Source organism: Rhinolophus sinicus, chromosome 1, assembly GCF_057876585.1.
Source record: "Rhinolophus sinicus isolate RSI-liver-muscle chromosome 1, RSI-T2T, whole genome shotgun sequence".
Lineage (NCBI taxonomy): Eukaryota > Metazoa > Chordata > Mammalia > Chiroptera > Rhinolophidae > Rhinolophus > Rhinolophus sinicus.
Genome location: NC_142501.1, coordinates 50,355,534 through 50,372,436, shown reverse-complemented (window position 1 = coordinate 50,372,436; position 16,903 = coordinate 50,355,534).

Sequence of the window (16,903 nt, the reverse complement as noted above, 5' to 3'; positions counted from 1 at the left end):
CAATTAGATTCTGAGCAATTTTTTCAGCCAACTTCTCAAGCTAAACATTGACTAATAATGGGTCTGATCTCTAATATAGCCAGGTGGACAGGGTGACACAGCACAAACATGGCTGCCAGGACATGGCACTCCAGTGGTTGGGAGAATAGTTCTCAGAGGAGTGAAATGGTCATGGAATGGAAATTAGGTCACCAACTGTTGTAGTTTGAGCACTGTACGTCTGCATCCTGGAAACCTCTCAGTCCAGGCAAACGGGTGGTTGGTCACCCTAGTTAGGAAGGCGTGCAAAAAGTTGCCTAATAAAACAGCCTAGAGATACAGATAAACTCATTTTCTTTGGATTTCCTTTTTCTAGAATTCCAGGTAGAGCACCAGTCTTCTTTTATGACTTTGTCCCATCTCAACAGATGATAGTTTCCTCAAATCACATTTTTTCCCGTTTTCCCACACCAGAGTTGTAAGCTTCATAAGAACAGATACCTATCTGCCTTCTCATTAATTTATCTCCAACATGCATAACAGTCTCTAGCAAATAGTACATAAATCCTCAATGTAATTTTGAATGAATAAATATGCCCTTTGTTTTCTATAGCATGTTGAAATAAGGCTTAAACTTTTAAGCAAGAATTTACAGCAAGTATGATGAAATTAAACACTGACTTAAAAAATATGGTTTATTTCTCTAGAGGCCTGCAACCGAAAGGGTTTCTTGCCTAGCCTATGATCTGCCTCCAGGTGGCAGAAGCTACCTTTAACCTCTACACAAAGTGGTTTTTGTGGTGTTGAAATCCTTTGTCAAATCCTAGCCAGATTTGGTTGTCCTCCTCATATTGTGAGGGGAAAAAAACCAGCGCAGCAAGTCTGGTTGCTTACTACTTCTGTCTTCAAGGGAACCATGAATGACCCTTGGCCAACTCCTGGGAATGTGGCCCTCAGAATGTTTTTTATGTTAGTGATTGATGAGTTTGTTATATACACATGAAGCAATGCACCATGTTATACCGGTTTTTGAGCTTGCTTTACACAAGCACCAAGGTTAATGACGTGTACCTGGTTTCATTGTTGGGGTCCTTGGTTTTGGTTGCCAAGGCTGGTTGCAAAGCAGAATATGCCTACATAACCAACTGCCCCTAAAAGCCTTGGACCTTAAGACTCATTTGGGATTCCACACATATCCCTGTAGTTCACTGCTAGAAAAAGCACTTCTCTGTGGCCTCAGACAAGGAAGCTCTCGGAAGCCTGTTCTGGACCTCTCTGAACTCTACCGTTGCATATCTTCTTCCTGTTGCTTTTGCGCTGTATCCTTTGCTGTGATAAATCTTAGGAGTGAGTATTACCTACAGTTGAATCTTGAGAGTCCTTCTGGTGAATCACCAAATGAAACGTGTGTATGGTTTCTGTTTTTCTTTACACTATCAGTTTGTAAACTTCAGTATCTCTTGCTTTCTTCAGGAAGAATCTATTCACGAATAAATCCCTAACACATGATTGAGCAAGTTTTACTAAATATTGTCTGGGGTGTGGCATGTTGGGAGGGTTAGATAGCAAAGAAAAAATTTTATATTGCACATACCACTGTGTTCAAGTTCACAAAAACCCATTTGACATATTTCTTCTCCCAAGTCCCTTGGCTGTGCTGTGAACTAAAGATCTCTCTGTCCACCATTCCTCCCACATCATACACAGCCTGTTCCCTACTCTCATGAGTAGTTCAACTCTGTCCTCAAATCTGCCTATCTTTCAAGTCATCAGGACTCACTTTCCTGAGATGGCAGTTTATTGGTTATATATATTTTTATTTCATTCTCCTTTTGAAGACCTCACTTCTGCTCCCGACTCCCCTTCCTAAAGGACTTATTGCAGTATTCTTTCTAACCACTGACAGTATTTTCCCTGAAAGGAGTTCTGGTGAATTCAACTTTTTCATCTGATTATATTAAAAACATCCGATGTTGAGCCCAATCTATAAAGAAGATAAAAACAGAGCTGTGCTGGTTGAAACGTCAGGGGTGAGGTCCAGCACCTAAGAGTTCATCCTCCCAACCTTTCACCAGCTTCGTCCCTCAACAGTGGCCCGTGACGTGCTACCTTAACCTAGGACCCCACACAACGTGGTTTGAAAACCATGGCTCTAGATTCTTTCAGGGAATCAAGACCCCAAGATAACAACAATCCTGCCAGCCTGAAGCTCAGCTACTGAGTCCCCGTTTTCTGATAACAGCCTCTTCTTCTCCTTATCGACAGAATAGTGGCCTTAGCCTCCTGTCTATAGCCCAAGCACCTTTATATCGGTACAAGCCAATAGCCTCAAGATTGACACTCAGTTCACATAGAGGTCAAGTCTCCTTGACTGTGAATGTATTGCTGAAGAGATACTCAAGTTCTTCCTGGGATCTCTAAGGTGGACTAGGTGAAGAAATCACAGTGGAAAATGGACACTGATGTCGAAAAATTCATTACCTGTCTCCTACTCAACAATGATGTCGTTGCTGAGAATTGCCTTAGGCTTGCTGAAAGAAACTGTGGTCTTTATAAATAGGCAGGGGAAGAAACCTTAAAAAATAGGTATATTAATCTTTGATTAGATCTAGTTCTGGAGGTCTTTAATTATAAAAGGACAAGTGATCATAAATCAATCCTCTGAATCATCTGTCTCGCAGGGACTTGGGGAATTATTCCTATGTTCTAAATGTATAACTTTAAACTTCCAAAGTTGTACACATTCATACTGAAAACGTGGCAAAATCACACATCAGTATAATTTTTTTAAAATGAGGTATCTGGTCAACAGACAATAAAAGGAACCAAATATATTGAAGATGACTATTTTAAGGATGCAATTCCAGCAACCATTTCTTTTTCTTGAGGGGAAAAGTACCCTTTAAGTTTTGATAAATGATGGTTTTTCTTCCAGTATCTCCAATCTACTAGTAGTCCATCATGGAATGATGTTATGTTCCAAGCTAAAAATAAGCTATATTTCTTTTTTATTTCCTTTTGTTTTCTTTGTATTTCCCCTTGAAAGTGACTGAAAGTCTCAAGAGATGTGGAACTCGTGGTTCACAACCCTTCTGCTCCAGATAGAGGGACCATATTTTTAAACTGATCCCTAAATAGAAAGATCCAAAGAAGGAAATATGTGGAATATGAAAATCTCTTCTTAAAATGCATCAGAGCCTCATAAATTTGAAAACATTTTTCTCTCATAAACTGCTCCAAAAAGACACGTTTAGTACTTACCCCCTGTATTGGAGGCAATTAAGCAAGCAGGAGAACATTCCTTCCTGCTTGTAAGGGAGAGACTAGTGAATTGCATTTTAAACAAGCCCTCTTTCTTCTTAAAACACACACACACACACACACACACACGCACACACGCACACACTAATACATTTAAAAGGCTATCACAGGTTTTACTACAATACTTACTGAAGAAGAGTTAATAATCAACAGTACCAGTAATTGCTCCACACTAGTTGTCGTTATGTCACACTGTTTACGGAAAGGTCTCCTGGTCTGAGGGAAAAAGCATGACCTTGTAATTGTGCAGAGAAAGGTTCAAGTTCTGACTTGCCATTATGGTCACGCGCCACTTAACAGAGAGATCTGTTCTGAGAGATGCATTGTTAGGCAATTTTGTCATCACAGAGTTCACTTACACAAACCTAGGTGGTCTAGCCTTCTACACAATTAGGCTACATGGTATAGCCTATTGCTCTGTAGGGGAGGAAAAATAATTTTTTTCTACCCTTCTGGGTTCTTGGCTGAGATATACCTGTAATAAAAGACAGATTAACAGGAGAAAAACAAACAAAAGTTTAATAACATGTATATCTCCTGTATACATGGGAGAGACCGAGGAAAACTGAGTAACTCGACAAAATGACTGAAGCCACCACCGTAAATACCATCTTCATTAAAAACAAAAGAAGATGTTGGGGTGGGGGTAGTTCATTCTGGAAGGTTACCAGGAAAAGCCCATTAAACAAGGATAAGGTTGTTAGGCAGACTTAAGTTGTCTTCTACATAGATAAGAATTTCTAGGGATAAAGTTATCCCCCACTTCCCGGTACAGCTAGGGAGACACCTTACAAATGTAAAGGTCTTTCACAAAGTGTAACTTCTGCTCGTTCTTAGATCTTCTTCCATGTCTCCATGCCTTAAAATTAACCAGCCTAAAATAATCCTTATGCCAAATAGACATATTTTGTGGGTGACAAATTCTGTGCCCCTATAGCTCCTAGAACACAAACTCATATAGCATGTTACTGTACTGAATACTGTAGGCAATGGTATTTGTATAATGTGTGGTGCTAAGACAGCTATGACATCACTCAGTGATGGCTATGACATTAGTCAGTGACGGTTAAGACATGAGTCAGTGATAGAAAAATTTCAGCTCCATCACAATTTTATGGGACCACCATCATATATGTGGTCCATTGTTGGCTGAAATGTTATGTGTCGCGTGACTGTATTAGCTGTGTCGTCTCCAGTAAGTTCCTTAACCTGCCCATGCCTCAGTTGGCTCACTTTGTAATAAAGTTTAACGTAACACATCATTTACTGCTTCTCACCACATGCCAGTTACTGTGCTGAGGGTTATCACTACAGTCCCCTGAGGCAAGTGCCTTTCTTGTTTTGTTGTTTTTTTCATTTGAATTTTACTGAAGAAGAAACTGAGGCTTATAGGTTAATCCTCAACCTTAAAAGATTAAGTAACTTGCCTAGAAAGTGGTGAAGTTGAGTCTCGATCCCATGCTATCAATTAATTTACTTCCAAAGTAAGAATGAACATTAAATGTCCATTTTTAGGGTTGTTTTGGAAGTTAAGTAAAGTAATCCAGAAAGTGCCTTTCACTGTGTATATCACACGATGAATATTATACAGTATTGAAAATTAATGAACTATAGTTCATTTTAGTAATAAAAACTTGAATGAAAAAAGCAAGTCTCAGAATATCACATACAATAAGCTTATATCCTTTTTATAAAGTTTAAAACAACTAAAACGAACACACAATGGGATTTATAGATGATGTAATACAGAATTGTACACCTGAAATCTATGTAATTTTACTAACAATTGTCACCCCAATAAATTTAATTAAAAAAAATAAAATAAATAAACAAAAAACAAAAAAAACAAAACAAAAAAAACCAACTAAAACGAAACAATATTTTGATTAGCACCATTATATATTTGATACAACAATTAAAAAGCAGCAAGGGAATGATATACATGACGTTCAAGACAGTGGTTATTTCTGGAGGGGGAAAAAGGGCGTGATAGGGAGAACGCATTGGCAGACGGAAGTTACTGTCAGTGTTCTGTTCTCTGATGTTCCCTGGGGAGATGGGAAAACTGATAGACAAAAGACGGTCTATATAGACCCATGGTGACTGTGACTGATTAATCCTATTATGCACATCTGAGGTCTCGTCTCAACATGAAACTGCCAATTTTCTATCAATTTTCACCCACAAAACTGGAAATTTAATGTTTTGGACTAATGTGTAATCAATAAATATTTTTTTTTCTATTTATCCTTTCTGTAGATTGCTTGATATGATGAGATGCCTACATAATCCCACAATATCTTGAACTTGTTAGCAACCCTCCCACCCAGGCTGTGAGGAAGACAGGTGCCTCCATCCCAATACCAATTATTGGACTCTATCCCAAGAGCTCTATCTAAGTAACAGGTTCAGTAAGGATGATGAATAATTGTTGAATTAATGATCACTCAACATCTCAATGTAGTTCGATGGGAAAAGAAACAGTACACTGGGTGCAGAATAGGTACAGAAGACTGGGCACAGAAAAGCATAGCAGAAAAGATCTCAGGGTCCAAATGGCTGGTTCCTTCCTGCCCTGCCTCTTGTAATAAGGGGACATGTATTGCTGCTTTGAGATTTCCTCTGTGATGTCGGAGACTTGGCAGGTTCTCCGAGATCCCAGTTCTGGAACCCGTGTCCCATGCTGGCATCCACTTTCTGCCTTTTGATGCAGCCTGGCTCATGGTCTCCATCTCTGGCCTTTCCACGATTCTCTGACAGAAGCTTCCTTAAGACTATCAGGCTTGGCTTTCAGTCCCTATTTCTGGCATCTGCGCTAAATCCCTTGACTAACAGGGCCCTTTCTATAGCCGTTGGCTTGCAACACTTCTCAAATAGTTTCAAGCCGCTGGCATTTCTGGAATCCACCTTGGACTCCAGCTTTGCCCATCTCCAATTCATTCCTTGCATTGCAATCAGGCTGATTTTTCCACAGAACAAATGCGATTGTGTCAATTCTCTTTTTAAAACCCTACGGTGCCTTCTTATCTCTATCAGCATGACGTCTCAAATCTTCATGGCCCTTCACAATCAGAGCTTTTTCTATCTCCCCAGTTTTGTATCACAGTACATCTCCTACTCTTCGTTCCATACCCCAACCACGAAGACTTATTCCCAGAACCCACCACACTCTTACACCTCAATGCCTTTGTTTCTGCTTTGTCCTCTGCCTGTAACACTGTTTACTACTCTTCTGCTGGATAATCCCCATTTTTTCATCAAGACTCAGATCCAGCCCCACCTCCTGCATTGTATCTTGTATGCTCTCTGAGCCCCTGTCTGACTTCCTGAAGACTGTCTCACTGTCCACCTGGCCCACTAGACTGAAGTTCCCTGAGGGTAGAGACTGTGTGCTCTTTGTCCCTGCACCCCAACATCGACAGCGTTTGGAATGAGTGCTACATTGTGGCATGCTGAGTCACTCCATGGAATCCATCACAGCCCCATTCCAGACCAAGCCCTCCACTGGGTCTCGGCCTAAACCTTAGCAATGCTTTCAGCTTCCAAAGGACTCTGTGTGTGTCAGACCCTGAGTTAATCATCAAGCATTCAGTGACAGAGAAAGCTTTCCCTTCTTTTAAGAAGTCCACAATCAAGGCAAGGGAACAGACCGACAGTTAACTACAATCTAGCATCACAAGTGCTATTGTGAGGTTGTACAGTAAATAAGAGAATAAAGATTTAACGTAGCATAGGATTTATAGAGGGCTTGAATCCCAGTGCTGCACTTCCTAGATGTGTGAACTTGCGAATGTTATTTTCCAAAGCCTGAGTTTGCATCTCTGTAATGGAGGAAATAGTTCGTAGGTGGTAGAGAAAGCATGGCATTTGGAGGGAGGGGTTATTACGGTAAAATATACATAATGCTTAGCATTTTAACCATTCAAAAATGTACAAATCAGTGACATTAAATACATGCAAAGTGCGGTGTGACCATCACCACTCTCCATACCCAACACTTCTTCATCATCCCCAACAAAACTCTGTTCCCATTAAACAAAAACTCTATCGCCCTCCCTTCAGTCCCTGGTAATCTATTCTAATCTCTATGAATGTGCCTATTGCAGATACCTCATATGAATGGAATCATACAGTATTTGTCCTTCTGTGTCTGGCTTATTTCACTAAGCATAATGTTTTCCACGTCCATTTATGTTGTAGCATATAATAAAATTTCATTCCTTTTTATGGTTTAGTAATATTCTGTTGTATGTGTACACCACATTTTGTTTATCCATTCATCTTTTGATAGACACTGGTTGTTTTGGGCTATTGTGAATAATGCTTTGGCTGTTGTGCAATGAACACGGGTATACAAATATCTGAGTCCCTGCTTTCAGTTCTTTAGGACATATACCTTGAAGTGGAACTTCTGGGTACATGGTAATTCTGTGTTTAACCTTTTAAGAAACTGCCAAACTGTTTTCCACTGCAGCTGCACTGTATTACATTCCTACAAGCAATGCATGAGGGTTCTAATCTCTCTACATCTTCACCAACGCTTGTTATTTTCCTTTTTTAAAAAAATAATTTTTATTATAGCCCTCCCAGTAAGTGTGACTTAAAATAAGAACTAACTGCAGCTTCCCTTCCTATATTTGATAACACATAGATGAGAAGGGTGGCCTTTTTGGACATAAAAGGTAAAGCTTCCCCTTCTCTCTCCTTCTGGGCGTAGTCTGAAAAACTGGAAGAAGCAGGTACAATTAAGGGAGAATCAAAAAGCAATAGGGAAAATGGAGAAAAAGGGTTGAGAGCAGAGGGAAGAGGAGTGAAGGGAAGGGTCCGGGTACCGGGCAGAAGGCTGAGGCACAACAAGAGGCAGCCAGAGGACAGGTTCTGAGGATGAGACAGGGGACTTTTAAGAAAAGCAAAGTAATAATTTTTAAAACAATTTTATCAACTGTATATTATTTTCTTTTCTTGAAAAGTGATATAAGCCCATGGTATAAATTAAAAGCCCATTTCCACTCCTAAGCCCTTAACCCTCTAATTCCCTTCACCTTAGGCATCTACTGTTAGCAGTTTCTTGTTCATTCTTTCATAGATACTTGGTTTAACATTCAATTTTATATTGTTTGCTCTGCTGAAATGCAACATGGGTAGAAATCTACTCCCTGCAACTACCTTGAGCTAGTGATATGCTGTAAAGTTAGAGGAAAGCCTGTGTCCCATGTTTAACATAGAGCTAAGAAATGACACAGAAATGGCAGGAGGAAAGTGAGATCAAGAATTCAGGGGGAACAGGAAAATGAGAGCAAAAAGAGACTATGAAAAAAATATAAGCCCTAGGAAATGTGCAGAAATCTTGGGGAAGACAGTATTCATGATAAGGGCTCACACGATTTTGGTTTGCATACGAAACAACAGGGAGACCCCAGAAGACTGAGGACTGGGGGAGGCTCATTCAACCAGTATTTGCTGAATGTAACACTGAAGGTCTCACTCTTTAAGCCCTGCTGAGGCAAACATATTTGAAGTGTCCAGATCACCACCGTATATTTTGCTGCTAAAGAAAAGCCTATGCTCATGTCCAACATCAAGCATCTTATTTTTAAAAATCATATTCCTTTAAAATGGCATCAATAAAACAGAGGCGATCACTAGATTAGGACAATTATCAGGTCTCTTCCAGCTGTAAATTCCTTTGTTTTTGCCCATATCACTTTACAAATGAAAAAACGTAAATGACTCACTCAGAGTCACTTGCTAGGTGGAAACAGAGTCAAGAGATCTTTCAATTCCAAAATGTCATATGCCGTTTATTACTAGAATACACAACTTCGTGGGCGAAATGCTGTCTAATAAAACCTACACATGACTTTTCAGGATTGAATGAGATATTGTGTATAAAGCATTTAGCATAGCTCTGATACATGGTAAACCCTCAATAAGTTGCTGTCTTGTTTATTGAGTACTTATTATTTGCAGGAGCTGGGATACAAAGATACAGTGTCTTTAAGTAGCTCACACTGTGGTGAGGATAACAGATAAGTGGACCATCAGTTACTATACAGTGTAATAGAAGTTGCATAGAGGGAAGCATACTGTTCTAAGGGTGTGTGAAAGAATGGTTCCCAACTCAGCTAAAGGGTCTAGAGAGTTTTCCCACAGAAGAGTTAGAGCTGATAATCTGATGTGTTATGTATCCTCTTCCCAGAACAATCCAAATACACTAAAATTTGCAAATACTTTTATAACTGGATTCCAAGATGCAAAATTCTGTACTACGAATAACATACAGCTTGCTGCAGTACTTTGAAAATCATCAAAAGGTGTTTGTTTTTTTTAAGGAGGCTGATAAGCGTAGTTTCATATGTAGAAATATCTCAGTAGCAGCCCCCATATTATATACTCTGTAAATATTTATTAAATGGAATGAATTCATCTCCAGAACTAAATGATAGATAACTAAGTTGATACTTTGTCCCTTCTCTCTGCTTTCAAACAATTACAATGTAGAAATGAATTCTATAGGCGCTGGGGAAAATGGAAAAGAGTTCCTGGATTACCCAAAGGCACAGTAGCACAGGGCAAAACAACACACAAACATTTAATTGCTGATGAGGGTCTTTTATGTAGATGAATGACCTTCTCTTTACTGGTTCAGCCTAGAGGAAAGCTTAGATGATTCTGGTGGGACAAAATGAAAGAACCTCTCCTGGAAATTACTTAATTATTGATAATATAGTAATATAGGGCACAAATGGCAGCATGCATTTTGCTTACCTAAGGCATTTGATTTTACTATGTGTATCAGACAGAGTAAGTTATGCTGTGGTGACAAAACACCCCAAATCTCAGTGGCTTAACTCACTCATGCGATATGTCCAGTGTGTGTCCCTAGGATGGACCCGGCTCTCTGAAGCTCCATTACAGCTCATGCTTGATATCTCAGCAGTAGGAAGAGAGTGACGTGAATTGCGTGGTGGGGCTTAAAACTTCTGTCTGGAAGTTCATGTGTCTCTTGTGTTTGGATGTCATTGGCCAAAGTAAATCACATTGGTCTTACCCAAGGAAGGAGAGAACTATGATCCCAACATGTGGCTGGAAGTGGGGAGAATCAGAAACATTTGTTGAAAATCACTAGTGGTAATCCTAGTCTGCCCTTCTGGTCTCCAAATATTTGGTTTGCTCTTCCACCTGCATTTAAAATACACTCCTCCTGAGAGAGATACGCCAAAAATCTCATTCACAGCATCAGATTTAAAGTCCAGGATCTCTGGCAGATGTGTGGTGGTCTCTTCGTTGGCGGTGATACTCCATTATGTCTACATCTGGTCTAGATGTGACACTTCTTGCCCCAAGTCCTATATACTAAACAGAAACTTATCAGCTGTCAATATACTATACACTGGGGGTCAGGGGCAGGATAAATGCACTAAATACTCCTATTTGGAAGTCTGGGTCTGTAGCAATTCTACAATCCTGCTAGGTCAACCTGAAGAGGGCTTTCTACTCTGGGATGGAGTAAGTTATATAATTAGGCCATAGTTCTGCCCTCTAGAAGGGACTCCTCAATCCATTTGTCTCCACCACCCTTGAACGAACCCTCTGTAAGATTCTTCTTTTTCTGATGTCCTCTTGAGCCTCATCAGAAGTGGGAATTAGTGAATATATCTTCCTTAGAGGTTAGGAAATTTTCCTATCCCACTTCCTACTCATAGAAGGTTGGGTCCAGGGATTGTTTTAAATCCTGAGAATTCAATTTCTCTTTTTAAGCTAGTAGTCCCTTTAACAGTTTAACTCTCAAAAATTTAGTCATATTCTCATCTGATTCCAGTCAATATTATATGCCAATAGCCACATCCACAGTTCTTTTCTGGACATACTTGTTTTTTTAATTCATTTTTTGAGATAGAATTAATATACCATGCAATTCACCCATTTGAAGGATACAATTCAATGGCTTCTCGTATATTCACACAGTTATACAACCATCACCACTAATTACAGAACACTGTCATCGTCCTAGAAAGAAACCCTACACCCGTTAACAGTCACTGCCTACTTCCCCTCATCTTCTCCCATCCAACCCACTCTACTCCCAGCAATAGGCAAATATAAAAATCTGCTTTCTGTCTCTATGGATTTACCTATTCTGTATATTTTGTATAAATTGAATCATACAATATGTGGTCCTTTGTGATTGGCTTTTTCACTTAGCATATTTTCAAGATTCATCCATGTTGTAGCCTGTATCGGTACTTAATTGCTTTTTATTGACAAATAATATTCCATTGTATGGACTATTGGATTTTATTTATCCATCAAATGATAGATATTAGGGGTGTTTCCTTCCACATTTTGGCTATTACGAATAATGCTTCTGTAAACGTTTGTGTACAAATTCTTGAGTGGACATTTTTTCCTTTCTCTTTAGTCATATTTCTTGAAGTTTTTACATTTCTTTCCTTTATTGCCTCTCTCTCTCTCTCTCTTTATTGGCCCTTTGCTATGGGGGAGACCACACACTCAAGAAACTGTGAGGCATCTCATCAAACAAAGGGAAAGATAGAGTTTGGATAGATAGACTTCTGTGGAAGAGAAGTCTCTCTCTCTCTCTCTTTCTCTCTCTCTCTCTCTCTCTCCCTCTCTCTCTCGTGCACGCGTGCAATTACTTTGGGCCTACCTTTAGTGGGAAAGCCACACTTTCAGTTCATTTACCCTGAGCTATTTTGCCTAATTGAAAAGGTACAGCAGGTGCTACCTTAACAGATGCATAGATTTTAACAATATGTCCAGTGGCTGTGCCTTGATTTGATACTTGCTTCAGGGTTGCATTTTAATCAGACTTTATTATCAGAGCATTTCTCAGTACGACTTTTTACTGTTTGAGGCTGCTTTGCGCAACCTTATAATTTCCCCAATGTGTGGACACTCTCTATTCCCTTTCCTGCTTGCAAACTGGCCAGTTCTTCTCTGAGCTCATCTATTTCTTACAATACCTTGCCATACATAGTCATCGGCAACCAACACAGGCTATAAACATTCTATTTGCCAACCTCTTCTAAGGCTACAAATTATTAGGAACTTGATGTGCCTTCCAAATGATCTCAGGTTCCAATTTTATTAAATGTTTTACCACTGCATGATATGGATATACATTCTTTCATGCTCCAATAATAACAGTTTTCCGTCACTTGCTACCAGCTCCTAAGCCAGTACCTTATTTTATGGGAATTTAATTAAAACAGAAATTTCTATTACATCCAACATAGCTTGGTTATGCTCTGGTAAAACAAACCAAAACAAAACAAAAACCTCATAATGTCAGCAGCTTAATCTCACAGAAGTTTATTTCTTGCTTATGATATATAGCCAATGCAGTCCATCAAGGTAATCAGAAATTAAAAATAGCTTGGACTGTAAAAATCTGCCCTATTATTCATCAGATTAGAATAAAAGACACAGATAAAGCCAGCTGCAAAGTTAACAGGAAACATTATTTCCCCCAAGGACACACTGCAGCTGTAAAATGTCATAACAACCTCTTTCCTTAGGTAACTATTGCTTTCTTACTCACTGAGAGACTGTTCTCTAAAATCAGAGACTATCATAAATTTAAGTAATTTGATTTAAATTGCTGTTTGAAATGATTTTAGTAAGAATGAAAGAATCCACTCTTGCGGGAGGGGGGATCTGACTTACTGTGACCCAGAGAAGCAGTTGGGACCCACAGCCCAGGTGCAGAGTTTCAGATACGGGGCGTCTGCCCACATTCCATGTCTAAGTTCACTTCCTTTGTTTCTTAGGAAATAAGACCCTGGGTCCACTTTGCCATCTGGAGGTGACGTTGACCACTTTACACAGCCTTGCTTTACTTGGAGCCTATCAAAACACTTATTTATCTATATTTCACCTAAACTCTACTCTTCCATAGAAGTCTATCTATCCAAACTCTATCTTTCCCTTTGTTTGATGAGATGCCTCACAGTTTCTTGAGTGTGTGGTCTCCCCCATAGCAAAGGGCCAATAAATCTGATTTTGCCTAACAAAAGGTTTGTTTTTAGTGATTTGGGGTTGATTGGGCTAAGACAGGGCATTCTACTCATAAACTTTTGACCTTGGAGGATTTGTATTTTATATAATGAAATAATTGTACGTTCTTGTCAGGTCCTGCCTTGACCCTAAACTTAGTTTTCTGAAGATTACTCCTTTCCTGGAAAAATGAACCCAGCTAGTCTATATAACACAAGCCCTCACTCACAAATGCTATGGGGTTTAGGAATAACAATAGCTGAAGTCCTGCATGCTTAGGGCAACTTTGGTACCAGGCTGTCTCTTGAAATGCCATTGGTTCACAGCCAGGCTGCCCACCGAGCCCCTTTCTATCTCACTTCCTCTATCTAGAGGGAAGCCCTGAACTGTCCCAGTAGGTGCCATCTCTCAATAATTTTTGAAGAATAAAATACGTAGAAGGAAAGGAATTGTAAATATGCAATCCTTTCTCAACTCCCTACTCATCAATGTGGTTATCCCTAGAGAATAAGGAAGCCAAGAAGCCTCAGAGTTAGAAATCAGGAAGATACACAGGGAAAGGGATAGGATATCAGCCAGTGTACCCAAAAGAAATAGATGTTAGTTAAATAAACTACCAAGGGAAGGTGAAGCTTCTGGGACAAGTCTTAACAATAGCAGGAAGCCATTATCACCACATGGTCTGAAAAGGCAACAGGAGGGAAATGTAGTATTATTGAGATCTGGAGATGTGAAAGAGGGATTGCCTGACAAGAGCTATAGCTGCAGAGAAAGGACGCTACTGCCAGGATCCCAAGCAGGTGAGGGATGGGAGTGGGGGTGGAAAGGAAGACCAGAAAAATAAACATCCAAATCTTTTTACTTTCATCCCCCAATCTAACCTCTAGTGCCTCCCAATGGCCGAACCCAACAGGACTCCAAAAAACAAGAGAACCCAGGAGATGCATTAGTGAAGGTCAACCTCTAGAAGCACAGTTCAGGGTGGAAAAGAACAGATAATAGACTGACGTTGGAGGTGGGGTAAATGGGGACTACCCAGCATAGGTGGGTTGAGGAAACAAAGAGGAAGGTAGACTTGAGCAAATACATGAGATAGGAGCTATGGCTTTTACACAGATGCAACCTTGCCCTGTCTGGGCTGGCACTTTTCTGGTTCATCTGGTGTTGGTGGACCATCGTAATGCATTGTAAGACTTTTCTGAGACAGGGGGTACATTCCCATTTCTTCCGGCCTATCTTGTTCTTAGTGAACCAGGTGTGAGAGCTGAACAACATTTTACCAGTAGTCTAGTAGCATTTTAAAAATTGAGATATCATTCACACACCATAAAATTCATCCTTTTGCAGTACAAAATTAAGTGATTTGTAGTATCTTTTATAAGGTTACATAACCATCACTACTATATGATTTTAGAATATTTAATCACCTCGAAAAGAAACCCGGTATCCATTAGCAGCCACTTCTCATTTCTTCCTCCCCCACCTACTCTAGGCAACTACTCATCTAATTTCTGTCTCCATGAATTTGCCTATTTTAGACGTTTCATATAAATGGAATCCTACAATATGTGGTCTTTTGTACCTGGCTTTTTTAACTTAACATGTTTTCAACGTCCATCCCTGTTGTAGCATGTATTGGCACTTCATTACTTTTTATGATTAAATAATATTCTATTGTATGGCTATACTATATATTTTTTATCCCTTTGTCAGCTGACAGACATCTGGGTTGTTTTCACTTCTGGGCTATTATGAATACTGCTATTGTAAACATGGTTTTCGTGTAGACAAGTTTTTGTGTGGCTATATGTTTTCAGTTCTTTGGGGTATATACCTGGAGATGGAATTGTTGGGTCGTATGGTAATTCTATTTTTAACTTTTTGAGGAACTGCTAAACCATTTTCCAAAGTGGCTGCACTGTTTTACATTTCCACTAGCACAGTTCCAATTTCTTCACATCCGCAACAACACTTTTTGTTGTCCATGTTTTAATTACTGCCATTTTTCTGGTACTTTTTTTTGATAATATAGTTGGGTTTCTACTATCATATAATTGAGCCAGGCTCTGGGATATAACAGGAATAGATGTCTTGGTGAAGTAAATGTATCAGAAATGTGGTAGAGTCAAGGTCATTACACGTAGACTAGGAGAGTTGGCTTGGGAAAGTGATGAAGTTGATGACTGCTATACTTTGGTCTTCTAATTTGGGATATATGCAGGGGACACATAAGTGTTGGGAGCAGAGTCTAACAGTATATCTGAATCTAATCACATAATGTATTTTTTTTTTCTGTGTAGGAATTTTTCTATTGACAATTAAGAAATGATCCCTAGCCTTGAAATATCAGTTGCCATACCTATAAGATGAAACACATTGCATAACACAAAGCCTGTACTATTATTTCAATCTAATTCCTTACTTTAGCATATTGATGACAGTGTTCATTTTAATCCTCAAAGAATATGAAATGGAAAAGTAATCAAAAACTCAACTTGGCTTTCAGAGTTGACTATCATTGCTTACAGGTTTCTCAATTTCTGGAAGAAATTCATTGCTTAAATAAATTGGGTATAGAAAAACAAGACTCATACATACTAGTAGAGAACAGTGGTAGAATTTAGAAGGCGCTTTGCTAGAACTTCATTAGTCATTCTCTTTAATTCTTCATGTCAAATGTGTAATGCTGTTTTGGCATCTCTCTTCATAGCAAGAATTCTTCAACCTCTCCAGGAAGCTTTAAACGTTCAGAAAACAAACATTGCCTTAGAAGTTTCAACTGGTGAATGTGAGTACAGAGTGCAAACATTTCCATAATCTTCCAAGAGAGTTTGAGCAAATTTGCTATTAATGTTCCCTGCTCTTTCTGGAAAACTCTGATTTCTAATGTAAAGATGGTTTCAGAAAAAGTTGGCTTTATGTAAATAAACCTCAAGTTATTTATGAAAATGCTTTAATTCTGCTATGGTGAAGTTATATATAGATGTGATAAAAAATATAACAGTTCTATTAGAACCTAGTTATGCTTTTCCCCCACATACCATAAAATTCACTCTTTCAAAGCATACAACTTGGTGGGTTTTAAGTATAGTAACAGAGTAAAATATACTAAGTTTAAATATGTCTACATTTGTATAAAAATATAAATGTATTCCATTGTATGGATATACCACGTTTTATGTATTCATCAGGGGATGGACATTTGGGTTGTGTGAACTTTTTGGCTATTATGAATAATGCTGCTATGAACATTCACGTACAAGTCTTTTGACAAATGCTTTCAATTCCAGTCATGTTTTAAATACATATTTGTATAGCTTATCAACATGTGCTTTTATCTCCTGTGTGCTTCTTTTGAGAGAAAGATACTTTATAATCAATTACACTGTCACATTCTCTTTAAGCCTAAGTGAGGATGAGAGTAGGTGAAGAAGGTAAAAAGGAGGGTAACCTGGCACCCCAAACACTCCTTTCCTGGTACAAAATGAAGGGGCAAGTTCACCAAGGTTATATTGCAATTTCATGTTGATTTTTTTTTCTGTGAAAAAGTAAGTAAACTAAGTAAGTAAACTAAGAATACACA